At 39.9% G+C, this 16982-nt stretch overlaps 1 long non-coding RNA gene across 1 annotated transcript in view; it reads left to right on the forward strand.

The window, feature by feature from the left end:
• LOC105235630 overlaps positions 1-15040 on the forward strand; it is a 37176-nt gene extending 22136 nt beyond the window's left edge. Inside the window, exons 4-5 of the long non-coding RNA XR_853978.3 lie at positions 6280-6480; positions 14396-15040. This is a non-coding gene — a long non-coding RNA (uncharacterized LOC105235630). The remainder of the gene's footprint in view (positions 1-6279; positions 6481-14395) is intronic.
• Positions 15041-16982: the final 1942 nt, after the last annotated feature.

The following is a 16982-nucleotide window of genomic DNA, read 5'->3' on the forward strand; positions in this document are numbered from 1 at the left end:
ACCCTTGTTTTATAGGGATCTTAGGGATATGGGCTTCTTGATTTTTCAGCCTGCCTTCTGGGGGAGGGGCCAGCCGCACCGATACTCAGGCTACCCTGTTTGGGTAGAGTCTCCGTGTCCCCTGTGAGGGGGGATGGGGATAGGCATGCTGCGAGCTGGTATTTCCAGGCTTTTGTTCTCTGGTGGCTTCCCTTGGTGGTCTGCTGTGCCTCTTCTGAGAGTCAGAGCAGCCACGGCCAAATCTCAGCCTCTGTCTCAGAACAGAGGGGTCGCGGACCATTCAGTAATGTTCTGGCCACTTTAACTCTGTTTCTGTTGGTGCTGCTTAACCCTGCAGCATCCCGGGATGTGCACCCCACACCCGGCATCCCAGGCCTCACTTCCAGGGCCGGCGCGTCTCTGTCCTTTGTGTTTCTAACGCCACCAGATGCCCCCGTGCACGCTGCTGGAGCTCCCGGTCTCAGTCTGGATCCAGTGAGCACACTGGAGTTCCGTGAGAAGGCTGGTGGCACGCGCTCCCGACTCATGGTCTCAGTCTGCTCTCTCGCGGGTGCTGTCTGCGAGTCTGCCCGCTCCCCTGTGCAGGTGGCTACCGCTTCCCGGCGCCCAAACGTGGCAGCTCCCTCCCCCTTCCGTTTATCTTCCAATATCTGTGCGCAGTTTCACGGCTCCCCGCTTCGTACCTCAATACTCAGTGCTGGAGATGTTCATTTGTAGAGATCCAGATGTATCTTCCTGCATCTCAGGCTGATTCCATGGATGTTCAGGCTGGTCTGGTACCTATCCAGCTCTACTCAGGGGACCGGCTGAAAAAGGGGTCCCCTACTCCTCCGCCATCTTAACTCCTATTCTCCCCCCCTTTTAAAAAAAAAATCACTCTTGATAGACAATAAAGAAAGTGACTTAAGGAAATTTCAGTCTGAAAAGGAAGGGTAATACTTCTAACTACTTCCAAGCTTACCACCTGAAAATCATTTTTATTTATTTTTATTTTTTAAAGATTTATGTATTTATTTGAGATCGAGAGAGAGAATGAGAGAACATGCGTATGAGCAGGAGGAGAGACAGAGGGAGAGAGATAGAATCTCTAACACAGGCCTGATCCCATAACCCTGAGATCATGACCTGAACCCAAATCAAGAGTCAGACACTTAACCAACTGAACCACCCAGGAGTCCCTGAAAATCATTTTCGAAGCAGTCCATGTACAGTAGTGCTATGGTAGAATAGTTAGCAAGCTCTCCACAGAGGGTGAGAGAGTGAATATTGTCAGTTTCTCAGGCCGTATGGTCCCTGTTGCGACTCTGCCATTGTAGCATGAATGCAGCTACAGACAATATACACACAAATAGCTGTGTCATGTTCCAATAAAACCCCATTTACAAAAAGAGAAAACTGGCCAGATTTGGGTGATGGGTCATAGTTCACCCATCCTTGCTATCATGGAAAGGGATTAAAAAATTGAGGCTCACAGTTTGTGTTCTTAACTCTTCTTCTTTTTTTTAATTTTATTTATTTATATGACAGAGATAGAGACAGCCAGTGAGAGAGGGAATACAAGCAGGGGGAGTGGGAGAGGAAGAAGCAGGCTCATAGCAGAGGAGCCTGATGTGGGGCGATCCCATAACGCCAGGATCACGCCCTGAGCCGAAGGCAGACGCTTAACCGCTGTGCCACCCAGGCACCCCTGTTCTTAAGTCTTCTTATCAACCAAATGTCACCCTAGAAAGGTTATTTTTCCCTCAGTTTCCCCATGTGTAGTAGAGCCCTGTGCTCACAGCCCTTCCACAATGTTTGATATATGATAAACAATAGTTTGCTTAGTCAACAATTGCATAGACTTTGGCTGGATGGCAACTACTTTCCTTCCAAATCTAATACCCTCTAAAAATGTCATCTAATCTAGGTAGTTAAATTTATCTTCAGACTCCTACAAATCATGGATTTTGTATGTCCCCATGCTAATAAGATTAAACAAAAATGCAAAGGGTTCTAGTCATGTAAATCAAGTATGTGTGGGCCCACACTCAAGGGCATTTTTAAAGAGTTTGAGATATCTCTCTAAGCTTGCCAATCATTCTGACTCAAAGGCATCCCAAAGGGGGAAAAAAGTCCATTTTGGAAATCAACAAAATTATATTTACTTAGCCCTTGACTTTGCATACATAATCCTGTGTTCAGAGATACAGATTTTAGCTTGTTTGCCGTGAACTACTAAGCAAATCCATGTCCATTTTTGTTCTTTGTAACAAGATAGCTTTAATACCCATCTTTTACCCGTGTCACAGGCAAGGCATAATAAGTGAATTTTAGGAATTCTGCAGCAGATTTGGAACAAAATCAAAGAATGTGAAAATGGTAAGGACCTGATACATAATCTAATCCTCATTTCACATTGGAGAAACTAAAATTCAGAGTAACCTTCTAAAAAGATTGAATATCAGATCACACCACTTCTCTAAAACCCTTCAATGACTTCCTAATCATTCACTCACTCAAGAGATGTTTATCTAGCATCTGGGGTATACATTGGAGATTTCGTTCTGCACAAAACATACTTTTCCTTCTCTTGTGGAACTTTCATTCTGTTATGAAACAAAGGCATTAAACAAAGCATTGCAAAATATACCTATAAATCTACAGAGAAGTGCTACAAATGAAGAGGGCTGTGTAAAGAGGGTGGACCACATTCAGATATTTAAGCTACTAGGATGGCTATCCTGGTCAAAGGCTGGGAGTAAGAGTACATGAAGTGGAAGGGATAATAGCACTTGAGAAGGTCTTGGGAAGAAAAAAGAAAACAAGGAATCGGCTGCCTTGTAGTAACCAAGTATAGTATGCCAGAAGGAGAAAAAAAGTGGTTTTTGCATAAGAGTACTATGATCACGTTTGCATTAAAAATTGTTCCCTACTTTGGCTACCCTGTGGAAGCCTATTAGGAAGAGGTAAGATTAGCAGCAGAGTAATGAGTTAGGAAGCTATTGGAGTAACCCAAGGGAAGATACTGGTAGCTTGGATGGGGTCATGGGAGAAGAAGATGGGGAGTCACTGGGAAATCAGATAGATTTTGAAACACCAAGGTTTAATGGATCATTGGAAAAAATGACTTATGCCATATATTACCTAACCTATGTAATATGACACAAGCAAGGCACATAGTAAAAATTTGTTGGCTCAATGATTAAGATCCAGAAAGGTGAAGTGAGGTCATGTGGTCAAGGGAGACAGAGGAGAATCTGGAGCCTAGGTTTCTAAACTCTCATTCAAGGGCTCTTTTCAAGTCTGCTATTCTACTTCTCTGACTTATCAGCAATAGAGCTTTAAAATAGTAGTTCTCGTATATGAATAAAAATTGGTAAATTTTATCTCAACTGGACCTAAATTTGAATTCTGTCTTCTTGACTTGGTTACTCCAATAATTTTTAAAGCCCTTGAATCAATTTCTTCATATAAAATGATGATAATTTATTAGACAAAAATTTACTGAGTGAGTATTAATTGTCAGAGTTGGTTCTAATGCTAAAAAAACAATAGGGAAAAAACTGCCAAAATCACTTCCATCATTGAATTTCCTTTTTTGTTGTTGTTGGGGAAGAATAAATATGCAAGTTATTGTCTTTGCTCCATCCCTGTCCTTTCAGTAACACAGTTACCTAGAAGCCAACATTTCCTTTATTGCCTTGTCAGCTGACATCTGGCTAGGTGCTATGAATGGGAGGCATTGATGGAAGATTGGAAAGCAGAGGGCAGAAAAGCCCCTTTACCTTGTCTTTGGAAGTGCCCCATGGGACAGCAACAACAATGGCAACAAGAATGTGTTTCTGGCCTCATGTTCAGGCAGCAGTCTTGAATGTCCTGCATCAGCAAGGGCCCATTCAGGAAAATAGGAGCCACCATACATATTTCTAACAGAGAAAATTTATTAAAAGGATTTGGTTGTAAAACTGTTGAAATAGTTTGATGATTGAAAGAGAAAGAGGGAATTTATCCAGAGATGAGGAACAACCATCCCAAGAATTACAAGAACAAAAAGGAAGCTGTTGTTGCCCAGAGCAAACGTCCTGTGTTAGCTGTGTCACTAAGGCTGGGGAGCACCCAGTTGCTCCCACTCCTTTTGGAACCTCTGCCATACTGCTTTGCAGGAAGCTAAAGACCTCTATGCTACTGACACAGTAGGTGCTCAAGCATCAATCTATCACCATTGTTGCCCCTAAGACAAACTCCTGTTATTGGTTATGCCACCAGTGCTGCTCTGGCTACTGAGGCTGCCTCTGTTGGAATCACACTAGCTGGGCAGGTACCATGGAGCCACGACAGTTGCTATGGCTGCTGTTACTACTGGACGTATGGCTAGGAACACAATAAAATGGCTTCTCTTTTCCTTCTGTCCTCCAGTTTCCTAATTACTCCTCTCAATGACAGAATATATCCAGAAGTTGAGTCATAATGCAATCTGGGAAATACAGATTGTAGGTTTCCAGCCTTCCTTTAAAGGAACAACGAAAGACAGGGATAGGGCAGTAAGCCAGAAACAAATACCAGTTCAGTTAACAAGATACATAAGTAAAATTTATTTTATGTTACCAGGTAACAGTACTATGGAAAAAAAAAGAAGGGGGAAAAGATGAAAATTAATGTGGTACAAGGCAGGCGAGCAATTTTAAATTGCTTAAATTGGGCTTAATTGAGAATGTCACATTTAGGCCAAGACTGAAAAGGACATTAGAATAAGCCACGTATATATGTGGGTGAAGAGTACTTCAGGTACAAAGAATGGTAAGTATAAGCAATTTAAGCCAGGAGTCTGCCTGAACCATGTAAGAACAGCAAAGATGGATCCCAATGAGGTAAGAGGGTGTGTGGAAGGGCCCAAGAGCAGAAATACTCTTGGGAATGAGGAGGCGAAAATGAGATTACATCAGGCTTTATCAGCCATTGTAAAGATTTATTCTCTCACTCTGAGTTCATATGTGATCCATATATAGGCTTTGAGCAGAAGAGTGATTCTATCTGAATACTGGGATAGTAATATCCATCTCACAGGACTTCTATAAGGATTAAATTAAAGAAGTGCAGTGTCGAAACCAGCATAAGGATTATAGTACACAAGTCATTGTTAATTCGCTCCTCGTAGTCAATACTAGAAATTATAAATACATCTTTTGATGGAATTTGTGTTGTTTTGGTCCTTTGAATACCCTTTTATGTGCAAATATCTCCTCCTTACCCAATTTAAGGTTTAGTCGTTGTGATAGTTAATTTTCTGTGTCAGTTTTACTGGTTGAAGGGATACCCAGATAAGGCATTTCTGGATGTGTCTGTGAGGATGTTTCCAGAAGGTTAGCATGTGAATTGGTAGATGGAGAGAGATCTCCCTTACTAATGCCCATGGGCATCACCCAATCCACTGAAGGTCAGAATAAAACAAAAAAGGCAGAGGAAGGGGCATTTTTCTCCCTTTGCTTAAGCCAAGATATTCAATTTCTCCTGCCCTTGAACATTAGGGCTCTTGAAACTTGGGCCTTTAGGCTTAGACTGGGATTTACACAGTGAGAAGGCAACTGTCTATAAGCCAGTAAGAGAGCTCTTATCAGAACCCACCCATCGTGCCACCTGATCTCAGACTTTCAGCCTCTAGAACTATAAGAAAATGAATTTCTGTTTGCTGTTTAAACCACTCAGTCTGTGTCACGTTGTTATGGCAGCCCTAGCAGACTAAGCATCTTAAGCATTAACACAATCTATTACAATGTGAAATTTCTTTGGAGAGCTTCCTTAGATCTTATCCAAAAAGATTTATTATTGGGATAACTTGTAGTACTTCTGTAATATTTCTTTGTAGCCTTTATCATGTTCTGTGATCAGCTTCTCCAAACAAACAGATCAGCTTCTCTTCAAGCAAAATTTGGGAACCATCTACTGTGATTATAGGAAGATTCATCTAATGGCAGTGGAAGGATGGACATGGGTACCATTTAAGATAGAGATTATTGCAAAGTCAAGGAGAAAGATGATAAAGGCCTAGGTAGTGGAAGATGCTGCATATGTGGGAAGAAGGAACTGATTATAGATGGCATTGTGCAGTGAGGATTCACAGACCTGGTTATTGAAATGATGTGGGATAGTGAATGATATGTGGGGATGACTGAATTGAGTCTGAATTAGACTTAAAGTTGTCTTCTTGGCTTGAGCTTTACTTCTTGCCAGAAGACTGAGGAGTTTTTCTTACATTTGCTATTTCCAGTGACTCTGCTCATTTCTGTCTTCTGTCTCACTCAGGCAGCTTTGCGTGTTTCTCCTGTCCTACAATGCTGGGAAGAATAGTTGAAGCTTATACTCTAAGCATGTGACACTCCCCAGAGGATAGAAATACAGTCTGCAGCACAGTGCCAAATAGCATTGGTCTTGTATCAGAAAACTCGGCTGTCTTGACGTCACTGTTTACCAAATGTCAACTCAGCCAAAGTTCACAAGCTGATGGTAAGTGTGAAATAAGATAATGAAAAATAAAACTATTTGCAAGATGCCATGTAGTGTACAAATATCACTCATCTTTAGAACGCTTATTGTTTATTTACTTACTTATTTTTATTTAGAAGGCAAGAGACTTTGCTCAGAAAGAAATGAGCAACAAAACCCTAGGTTTGGATTCACTAGGAATGATTGAAATGAAAGTGGGTTTTTTTTTTGAATGAGTCTTGACAGGTCACCCTGTCTGCTCAATAGATCCTTTAGAGCCAACAACAGTAAACTACAAGTTTTCTGAGTTCGGTTCCTTCAAGGGGGGTTTACTAAGAATTATAATATGAAAAATAGCACCACTGCTTTGAAGGAAGCCAACAGCGTTGCTGCTGGCTCCAAATGAAAGGCTGCCATGGCCAAGCACTCCTTGTCATTTCTTTTTCTCAGTGTGCTTTTCTTTGCTTCCCGAGAGTCAAAACAATGGTAACTAAGAAGCTGGCATCAGCATGAGTGACAGTAAGTATTCCAAGACAGTTAGTTGATTGATTGATGGACGATGATGAATGTTGTCTAAAAAAACAGAAAGCTGTGTTTCCTTTTTGAAACCATTCAGATTTGGACAACATAGGCCAACAAGCAGACATTTCTAAATTTAAGGTGCATACCATTTCCAAATATGCAAACAACGATCAAAACCACCGCCTACCAGGAATCACATACATTAATAAGTGTCAAAGTAATTGAAACATCAGAAAGCTCCTTTTCCACCTGCACAGATGCCACAAGTCCCAGTTGACAAAATGACACTGAAGAGAACACAGGTATGCAAATTTCAGTTAATGATAACCATAGCAAAATTTCCTACCTCTTACTTTATCCTGTTGTAAACTCTATGGTCAGTGCCTAGAAAGGTACCTTCTAAAATCACACAGCCACAAATTTTCATTTTATTATATGTGGAGAAGACCAAAGCTTTAATAGGGAAAGTTCCTTGATAAATTATTGGCAGAGACATGGCTAATTTTCGTTCTGATCCTCAAAGTCCAGTGCTCTTTTGTTAAACATCTGTATCAGTAAAGGTCTGAAGAGTACACAGATGTCCAACTCAAAATAGGATAATTCAAAGTGGATTTGTCCTCAACAAAAATAAATATAAAGGGGTAGGTGGAGTTTTGAGGAGACACAGGGATAGCACCCAAACTGAGAGTTGTAGCAGGGGTGGTGCTCCATCCCAAGACCCAAGAGGTGGAAAAAATTCACCTGGAAAAGAAAAGGCCTGCATAGCAGCTGCCTTAAGAAGAGCAGATGACATTCTATGAAGGGACACATCCAGCCTGAGTAGATTTTACAAGTGGTGGGAACAGGAGAAATAAAAGTTCTCATTTCACTCTCCTCCTGCCTCTGCTTCCTGGGGCTATCTACTTGCTGAACCCAATGGAAAGGTAGAAGCAAGTTGATGTAGTTCATGGAGTCAGGCTCCTGGAGCAAAGTATAGGTGGAGAGGAGATAGGGAAAGGGAAATGAAGGATATCTGGCCCAAAGGCACATGTTACCATCTTGCAATATATACAAGAGCAAGAAAAAGACATACAGGAAGAGAAAAGAGAAATTGATAGAGCAGAACATAACTATCGAAGGCAAGCTAAAAAAAAAAGCTGTGGAGGGGACTTATGGGAATTTCCCACTGACCACCTGCTCTTGAATGTGTATGGGGGAAATTCTAAGAGGCTTTAGGATGCAGGGGCTAGAGTCAAAAACAACTTTAAAATTGCAGCTGCGGTTTATTTTTATTTGAGCAACTCGATATACATATTTCAACCCATGGGAGGGCTTGCTGGCTGGCTCAGACAGGGCTGCAGAAGATCTTCTAAAACACACAATATTGTGGTGCTGTCAGCGTACAGTTTGACACCCACTTTAGAGCCTTCCCATATCACTGAGAAAATAATAATTATTTAGAATCATACTAAGTTTCATTTAAATAAAATTTTATGATCTCTAAAGAGTCTCTGTATTCATCATCTCTTAACAGCCCTGTGAGACAACTGACCCAAGTATTTTTATTCCTATTTTATAGATTGGAAAATCCCAGGCAGAAGAAGCGGTAAGGTGATGGTACCTAGCTAGAGAGTGGCCTCAAACTCCAGCTTCTGATTACAGGGCCGGTGTTCTTTACACTCCACCCCACACTTCCTCACTGGCACGTAATCACAGCTTCAAAAGGTGTGATGTGATGTGTGCAAACTCAATCTGACATAGTCAAGTGTTAAACACAGACAACGCTCTGTACATTTTATCAATCTCTCACGTGATCCTGGCAGGGAACTTGGGAGTTTGAGCTGGTAATTTGCAGCTTGGAGGAACCGTTTGTAAATGTGAGAGAAGGTATTTTGGTTGTCACAATGACTAGGGCATTTTACCAGCACTTTGTATTCAGAACCAGGGATTATCAACGTTTACCAATGAGTGGGTCAGTATTGCACAATAAAGATTGTCCTGTCTAAATAAATACCAGTGAGAAATACTTCAATTTAAATTGCTTCTCTACAGTTAGCCAAGACTCCATCTAGACAAGCATTTATTAAACTTTAGTTGATATAAGTTCCACCTGAAGTAGGTATTATACATTTATATCTCACAGTCCTCTAACTTATCCATTCATCCGTCCATCTATCCATCCAACCAATCCACATTTCCATTTAGTTTTGACCCTGAGAACCTGTTTCTTGGTAACAATTTTTTCTGATTACCTCTCCTATTTTCTGTCTTTTGACGTGCTGACCTCATCAATTAAATCAGAATATACGTATGTCCCAGAGATCAGACATCAGTATTTCTTAAAACTCGTCAGTTAACCTCAATGTGCATCTGAGTTAGAGAACCAGCAGTTCAGACCCTGGCTACTCAAAATGTGGTCTTCAGACAAGTAGTGACCAGTAGTATGTACATCATCTGAGGATCTTGTTAAAATGCAGCTTGGATTCACTAGGCCTGGGACAGGGTAGAGAGTCTGCATTTCTCACAGTCTCCCACAAGACACCAGGTGAGTCTCTGAGATTCCTCACTAAGTTTCTATCCCTAGACCCTGTGCTTGGGCTTTGGTCCTATTCACCCTCAAGAGTTCACATGGACTTTGACTAGACCAAGTTTCCAGGTCTGATCAAGAATATTGGCTGTGGAATTTCTCCCATCTGGCCCCAGCCCCACAGAAGACTATTCCAGGCACTGTGTAAGACTCCACAGGCAGAGAGGCTTATGATTAATTTGGTAGCATTGGAAACAGGCACACCTCTGATCTACACTGCTCCCTAAATATAAGCTGCCACCCCTGTTAACTGCCCAGCCCATTCCCTAAATATTCGTTGGTTATGTTTCCTACCAGTTTCAATCTGATGATTGTGAAACCCCTGCCTGCCAGCAGAAGGGGCAACAATGGAAGGAAACTTGCCCCATAATCCCTCCAGTTAGCTGCCAATACCCCAGCCTCCCGACAAAATAAACAATACTCTGCATCTCCACTTCTTGAAAAGTTCTTGTGAGCTCTAGCCTCAAATAGGACCATGGTCCCTCCAACTTTCAGTGTTGTTTCCTCTACATTGAATACTTACTGTTCTTCAACTCCTTCACTTTATGAATATCTACTCATCCTCCAAAGCCCTATTTAATGTAAGTTTTTTTCTCTTTATTTCCACCAGACAAAATTTTTCATTTACTGGCATCTAGTATCTAACACTATACTCTCACCTCAGTGCTTATCATATTATATTCAACAAGGCATCTATTAAGTCTGAAGACCTAGATGGTATTACATCACTGGTTTTATATATTGGAGAAGTCCTTGGAATTATGCATAGAGTATTATACATATATATCTATGTTTCTAGACTCCACGGACATCCCATATTCATTCACACAAAGTCACTTGTGGATTCTGTTACCAGAGTTGGCCTCTAAGCTTTGTCTAATTCATTTTTCTATTCTCGGTATCTAGCACAGCTCTTGGTCTGTTTTGAAATTCGGTATAGGTTGTCAAGTTGAATTGTAAATTGATTGCTCTTAATGATGGCTTTATCAATAGACTGAACAGACGAAATGATGGGGAGACTGTTCCTAGCATAGAACACAGATCCTATCAAATGTTGCTTCCCCTGTAAGTTCAGAAGAAGGCTTCTCAATGTCGGAGGCAGCAAACTCCACAGTCCCTTATTTCCAAAAGTAACCTTTCTGCTGAGCCTTTCATAGTAGATGTATAGAGAACTCTCTAGGATAATTTTAAAGGGTAGAAGCATCGAAATGGTTCAAATATGAGACACTGTCCTGTAGTCAAAATTCCAACCCTGAAATCAGAAGCCTGAGGTTTTTTGCCCAGAGATGCCAAAGAAGGGTACAAACCAGGAGGTCAGGCTGCCCAATCCTTGTAAATGGAGATAAATGAGAGGGTGTGGTCCCTCCCTGGCATTCACAACCTTTCACTTGGGCTGGAAAAGCCTCTGCTAACATGTTAAAATAAAACCTCCTCCAGGGGACCCAGTCAGAGCAGAAATGCCTGTGGGTAACCAAACCCAGAGTCACACCACCAGTAAAATGAGTCACTCTCCGCATTTCCACACTAGACACAAAGAGAGCAGCCACCTGCGGGCTGCTCCAGTCAGCACAGTATTTGCTTAGCCAGGAAAAGCGCAAACACAAGGAATTCTTCCTCCTTCCAGGAGTGTCCTCTTAGGTCATACTCACCCTACCAAGCTGCTTCCAAATGCATCTCTAAGCAAAACAGCTGTGATCCCAAAGAATCTGAGCACTAACAAGTTCTTGAATCACCTGATTATGAAATTTATAGAGTGCTGAAATAGTGTGGAGATGTAATTCTATTATACAAGCAATTATTCTCAATGCAGAACAATACCAGTAAGAAAAAAAAGGAAGAAAGTAATTAACATCTGAAATAAAGTCTCAGTTAACATTTTTGAGTATATCCTTCAATCTTATTAATTGTGTGTATGTGTATATAGACACATACATATTTCCACCAAGAGAAAGATAATACTGCATATAGTTTTAAGATGCTATTTTCACACCAAAATTATATATCATTAAAGTCATTCCATGACAATTACTAATATTTCATTATGTAATTTTTGTGGTTGTTTAATATTTTGTGTATATATATGAAGAGTTTAACATATTCATTCTTGTTAGACATGTAATTTGTCATTATTAACAAAGTTTATATTTAATTATTAAATATTTTATATATGCATATATACATATATCATTATTGGAAACAAAGTTGTGACATTCTTTTAGCTACGTCTTTGCACATGTCCTTAAGTATTATCTTGATATAAATCACTAGAAGTGCAACTGTGGGGTCAAGAGACGTGGAGAATATGGCCAAGGAGCCCTTCAGAAAGTGTATGCCAATTTATGCCCATCAAGAGTACTTGAGGGGCGCCTGGGTGGCATAGCGGTTAAGCGTCTGCCTTCGGCTCAGGGCGTGATCCCGGCGTTGTGGGATCGAGGCCCCACATCAGGCTCCTCCCCTATGAGCCTGCTTCTTCCTCTCCCACTCCCCCTGCTTGTGTTCCCTCTCTCACTGGCTGTCTCTATCTCTGTCAAATAAATAAAAAAAATCTTTAAAAAAAAAAAAAAAGAGTACTTGAGGGCCCCTGGGTGGCCCAGTCGGTTAAGCTTCTGCCTTCAGCTCAGGTCATGATCCCTGAGTCCTGTGATCGAGTCCCACATCGCATGGGGCTCTCCACTCAGAGGGGAGTGTGCTTCTCTGCCTCCCTCTGCTCCTCTTCCCTACTCATGGTCACTCTCTCTCAGTCTCTCTCTCACTCAAATAAATAAATGATCAGAAGAAAGAGTACTTGAGAGTCCCTTTATTTCCCCATATCACCTTCTCCAAGATTATAATTTAAAAATCTTCAAATTTAAAAGTGAATATGATATCTTATTTTAAATTTATTTTTATTATTATTGGTGAGATTATTATTGTATTTTATCCGCCACTTGGGTTACTTTGTGAAGTTTCTGTTTGTGACTTTTACCTGTTTTTTATTTCCCTGCTGAAGTACTATCTTTTTCTTATAGATGTATAAAAATTACTTATAGATTAAAGCTAATAACTCTTTGAAGTAGATGTTGCATTTATTTTCTCTTTTTAAAAGACTTTATTTATTTATTTGTCAGAGAGAGAGAGCACAAGCAGGGGGAGCAGCAAGCCAAGGGAGAAGCAGGCTCCCCGCTGAACAAGGAGCCCAATGCGGAACTTGATTCCAGGACCCTGAGATCATGACCTGAGCCGAAGGCAGACACTTAACCAACTGAGCCACCCAGGTGTTCCCTGCATTTATTTTCCTAAGTTATATTTAGCTTTTTATTTTTGTGAATGATATTTCTTATATTACAAAAGCATTGATAGTTATTGTAGCAAATCTATCCATCTTATTCACATAGTTTCTGCCTTTGGTGTTTAACTTACCTAACAGGATACCTGTTGAAGCTGAAAAATTAACGTGGAAAACATACTGCCATTTTGATAATTAAGTATTGCCTTGTTTTGAGAAAATTACTCCAGGGGATTTATTAGTTATGGAAATGTGATTAAAATACCCTTGTCCACGGTTCATATTTCATAGCTAGACCACTCCCGTGGGAGAGAAGTGAACTGGAATCTCCAAGCAAATGCCTGGAAGGCTGAGATACCTGTGAGGAAAACCTTTGAATCGGGTCTGGGTTTGGGGACTGTAAAAGTAGTCCCGTGATACACTGCTGAATGTTTGGCATTTGGCTCTCTAGGGAAAAAATGAAAGCAAATCTACATACTTAAGTTTTTATACATTTTAGTGATATAATGTTTACATAACATGAACTTTACAAATAATAATAGAACATACAACAGAATATTTTCATTGGTTTTTGCTAAATCTTGTAAAGCCAACTCATGTTTGCACCTGATGAATGAATATAGTTTCAATATGAATATTGGTTGATATTTTTATTTATGTTAATGTGTAAGACAAATGTAAACAACAAAAACATTTCTCACAACTTTGGTATGTCGGTGAACCAAAGCAATTTACTTGCTGAATCGGGTAATAGTTTCAAATAATGGAACGATATTTCCTCGAGCTTTTGTACTATTCACAATATAATGACTACAAATACGCTACAATTTTACCTTAACCTACATTAACATTTTCTTTATCATCTTCTCAACCATCAACTAAACAATAAACCAAGCCCTGGTTTGTAGTCTTTGCAAACGCTCCCACCATGGCTGATTCCAAGGCATAAGCATGATGTCACTGAATATGGACGTGGAAAGATGTGTAAACCTCAAGAACACAGATAATAGTGAATGTAGTAAAGTAGGAAGTGATGAGTTTTGAGTATTATCTTTGTTTTTAATATAATTTCATAATAAAAGTATATAGTTTAATCTCAATAATAGCTGCATTTACCCACTAGCTTGTAAAATTGCTGAGCATTTAACAATTGCTTTTTGTTTTGTTTTGTTTTAAAGATTTTATTTATTTGACAGAGATAGAGACAGCCAGCGAGAGAGGGAACACAAGCAGGGGGAGTGGGAGAGGAAGAAGCAGGCTCATGGTGGAGGAGCCTGATGTGGGGCTCGATCCCATAATGCTGGGATCACGCCCTGAGCCGAAGGCAGACGCTTAACCGCTGTGCCACCCAGGAGCCCCGACAATTGTTTTTCATGGGCTGGTGAAAGCCCTCTCTGGCACTCCACTGATAGTAATCATGTATTGGATTTGGAGATTTTTGTTTCACAGTTTATGTCAATTTTTCCAAAGTCTTCAGAAAAGTCTTGTTGTTACCGAAGGAAATTGAAGGCAGTTTCTATGACCAACTTGGATGTTAAGTGGTACAGTGTGAACAATAATTGCCTACTTTTGCTGCTTTACAGACATGGAGAGGTGATCTGAAGAAGAAAAAGGAGTACTCCAGAACAAGACCCTGTGAAAGGGTAAAGACCAGATTTATCATTCAAGTCATCAGTCCCAGGGAATTCCCTGAATAACCTGTCATTAGCTTGATTTCTCTGCCATCCAACAACATATGAAGCTTAGGACTCGTCTCCATAATTATCTGCAAGAAAGAAGGATGCATTTTCATGGCCAGAAATTAATCATTTTTAAACAGCTTTATTGTGGTATAATTGACATACAATAAATTATACATGCTTAAATTGTACAGTTTAAGTTTTGGCATATATAGGCATCTGTTAAACTATCACCACAATCAATATAATAAACATCTCTATCAGACCCCAAAGTTTCTCATGTTCCCTTGTAATGCTTCCCTCATGCCCCACCTTCCATATCCCTTAATCCTCATCCCTAAGCAACCACTGGTCTGTTTTCTGATAGTAGAGTTTGCACTTTCTAGATTCTTATACAGACATGATCATATGGTATGTACTCTTTTTCATCTGTTTTCTTTCACTCAGCATAATTCTTTTGAGATCCACCCACGTTGTTATACACATGTATCAATAGTTATTTTTTCAGCACAGTATTCCATTTTATGGATATAGTACAATTAACCTTTTCTTCATTCACATATCGAAGAACATTTGAATTGTTTACAATTTTGAATATTAGAAATAAAGCTGACTCGAAGTTTTGTGACAAGTGTTTGTATGAACATATGTTTACATGTCTCATAGGGGAATAAATACCTAATACCGGAATTACTGGCTTACTTTATAGGCAGCCATTTAAATCCTTAAACCCTTAAGAAACGGCTAAGCTATTTTCCAGAGATGTTTTGCCAAAGATATGTGATTTGGAATTACTTTATCACAATCTGTTTCTTGTCTTTCTACTATTACCTGTGTCTTTTGGAGGGTAGAAGTTTTTAATTCTGCTTAAGTCTAACTTATCTCCATTTTTGCAGTTTTCTGGTGGGTTGTGCTTTAGTGGGATAACTAAGAAGTCTTTGCTTAATCCAAGGTAACACATATTTTTCCCTATAAGTTTTTCCATAAAGTTTACAGGGTTAGGTTTTACCTAACAAGATTTCCATTCATTTGGTCATTGTTAGTATATCAATTATATACAGACACATTTTGATTTGTAGACATTGCTTAAATTTTATATTTAGGTCTATGATCCACTTAATTTTTGTATTTTGTGTAAGGTATAGCTCCAAGTTTATTTTTTGCATAGGGATATCTAGTTATTCCAACACTCTTTCTTGAAAAGATGCTTTTGCCACTAAATTGCCTTTACACTTTTGTCAAAAATCAACTGCCTGTATGAGTGTGGGTCTGTTTCTGGAATCTCTATTTTATTCCACTGATGTATGAGGAGTACAGCTCCCAGCCAAAATTCTGTGTGTGATCTTTCAGGCCCAAACATAGGCAATTACAAGGCTTTGTGCAGCAGGCGTTATGGGGGAGACTGTCCTCCCCACAACAGGCTTGGTGTACAGCCACTTCAGTATAGTCTCTGGAAGGAACTACAACCCTCCCACCTTTCTCCTGGCCAGTCATATTCATTCGCATATCTGCGTTATAGCCCTGGCACTTCCATTCCAAGGCTTCCTTATCAGAGCCAGGACTGAGACACTTTCCCCACTCCACCTCCACTGAGACCTATTTATGGAGGAATGTGTGGAGGTGTAGGGAGTTTTGGCTGGGGGACTTTTCCTCACTCTGACTCAGTATGTTTCCATTTCCAGCCCTTCCTACCTTCCAACCCTGGTTACTCCAGGTCCCTACAAAAGGCAGGAGCCTTTCTTTAGAGCTCCTCAGCAGTGATACAATTCGTCTCATTTGTGTTGCATATCATCTGACCCATGCCCAATGCCATCTGCAGGGAAAAACAGACACTGGACAGCCAGCTGTTTTCTCCTTTGCCTCTCGATGCACTGTCACACAGAGTGGATACAAACTTGATGGTTACTTCAAGTTTGTCTCATTGTCCTAATTGACCACCTTGATAACTGGCAGCCTGACAATCTGTTTATCTATGGTTATGCCAATACCATATGCTTTTCCATTGCTATAGCATTATAATAAACCTCGAGATCAGGTAGTGTTAGTCCTTCTTTTTCATAGTCACTTATGTCCTTCTTGGGTATTATATGTCCTATGCATTTCCATATGAATTTTAAATTCCATTTTCCAATTTCTAAAAAAATCCCATTCTCCAAGGAATGATTGAATATATATCAGGTTATATCATGTATTCAGGTTATGCATGTCTCCTTGAGTAAGCTTTGATAGTTTATATTTTCAAGAAATTCGTCAATTTCATCTAAGTTGTTGAATTTATTGGCTTAAGTTGTTTATAATAAATCCTTGTCATCCTTTTAATGGCTGCCAGAGCTGTACTGATGTAATCTCTCTCATTCCTGATATTGGTAATTTGTGTTTTCTTTCCCTTTTTCCTTATCAGTCTGGCTAAAGGTTTATATGTTGCACTGATATTCAAGAATCATCTTTCAGTTTCATTAATTTCTCTATTGTATTCTGATTTTTGTTTCAT

The sequence above is a fragment of the Ailuropoda melanoleuca genome, chromosome 1 (assembly GCF_002007445.2).
Source record: "Ailuropoda melanoleuca isolate Jingjing chromosome 1, ASM200744v2, whole genome shotgun sequence".
NCBI classification, from domain to species: Eukaryota; Metazoa; Chordata; class Mammalia; order Carnivora; family Ursidae; genus Ailuropoda; species Ailuropoda melanoleuca.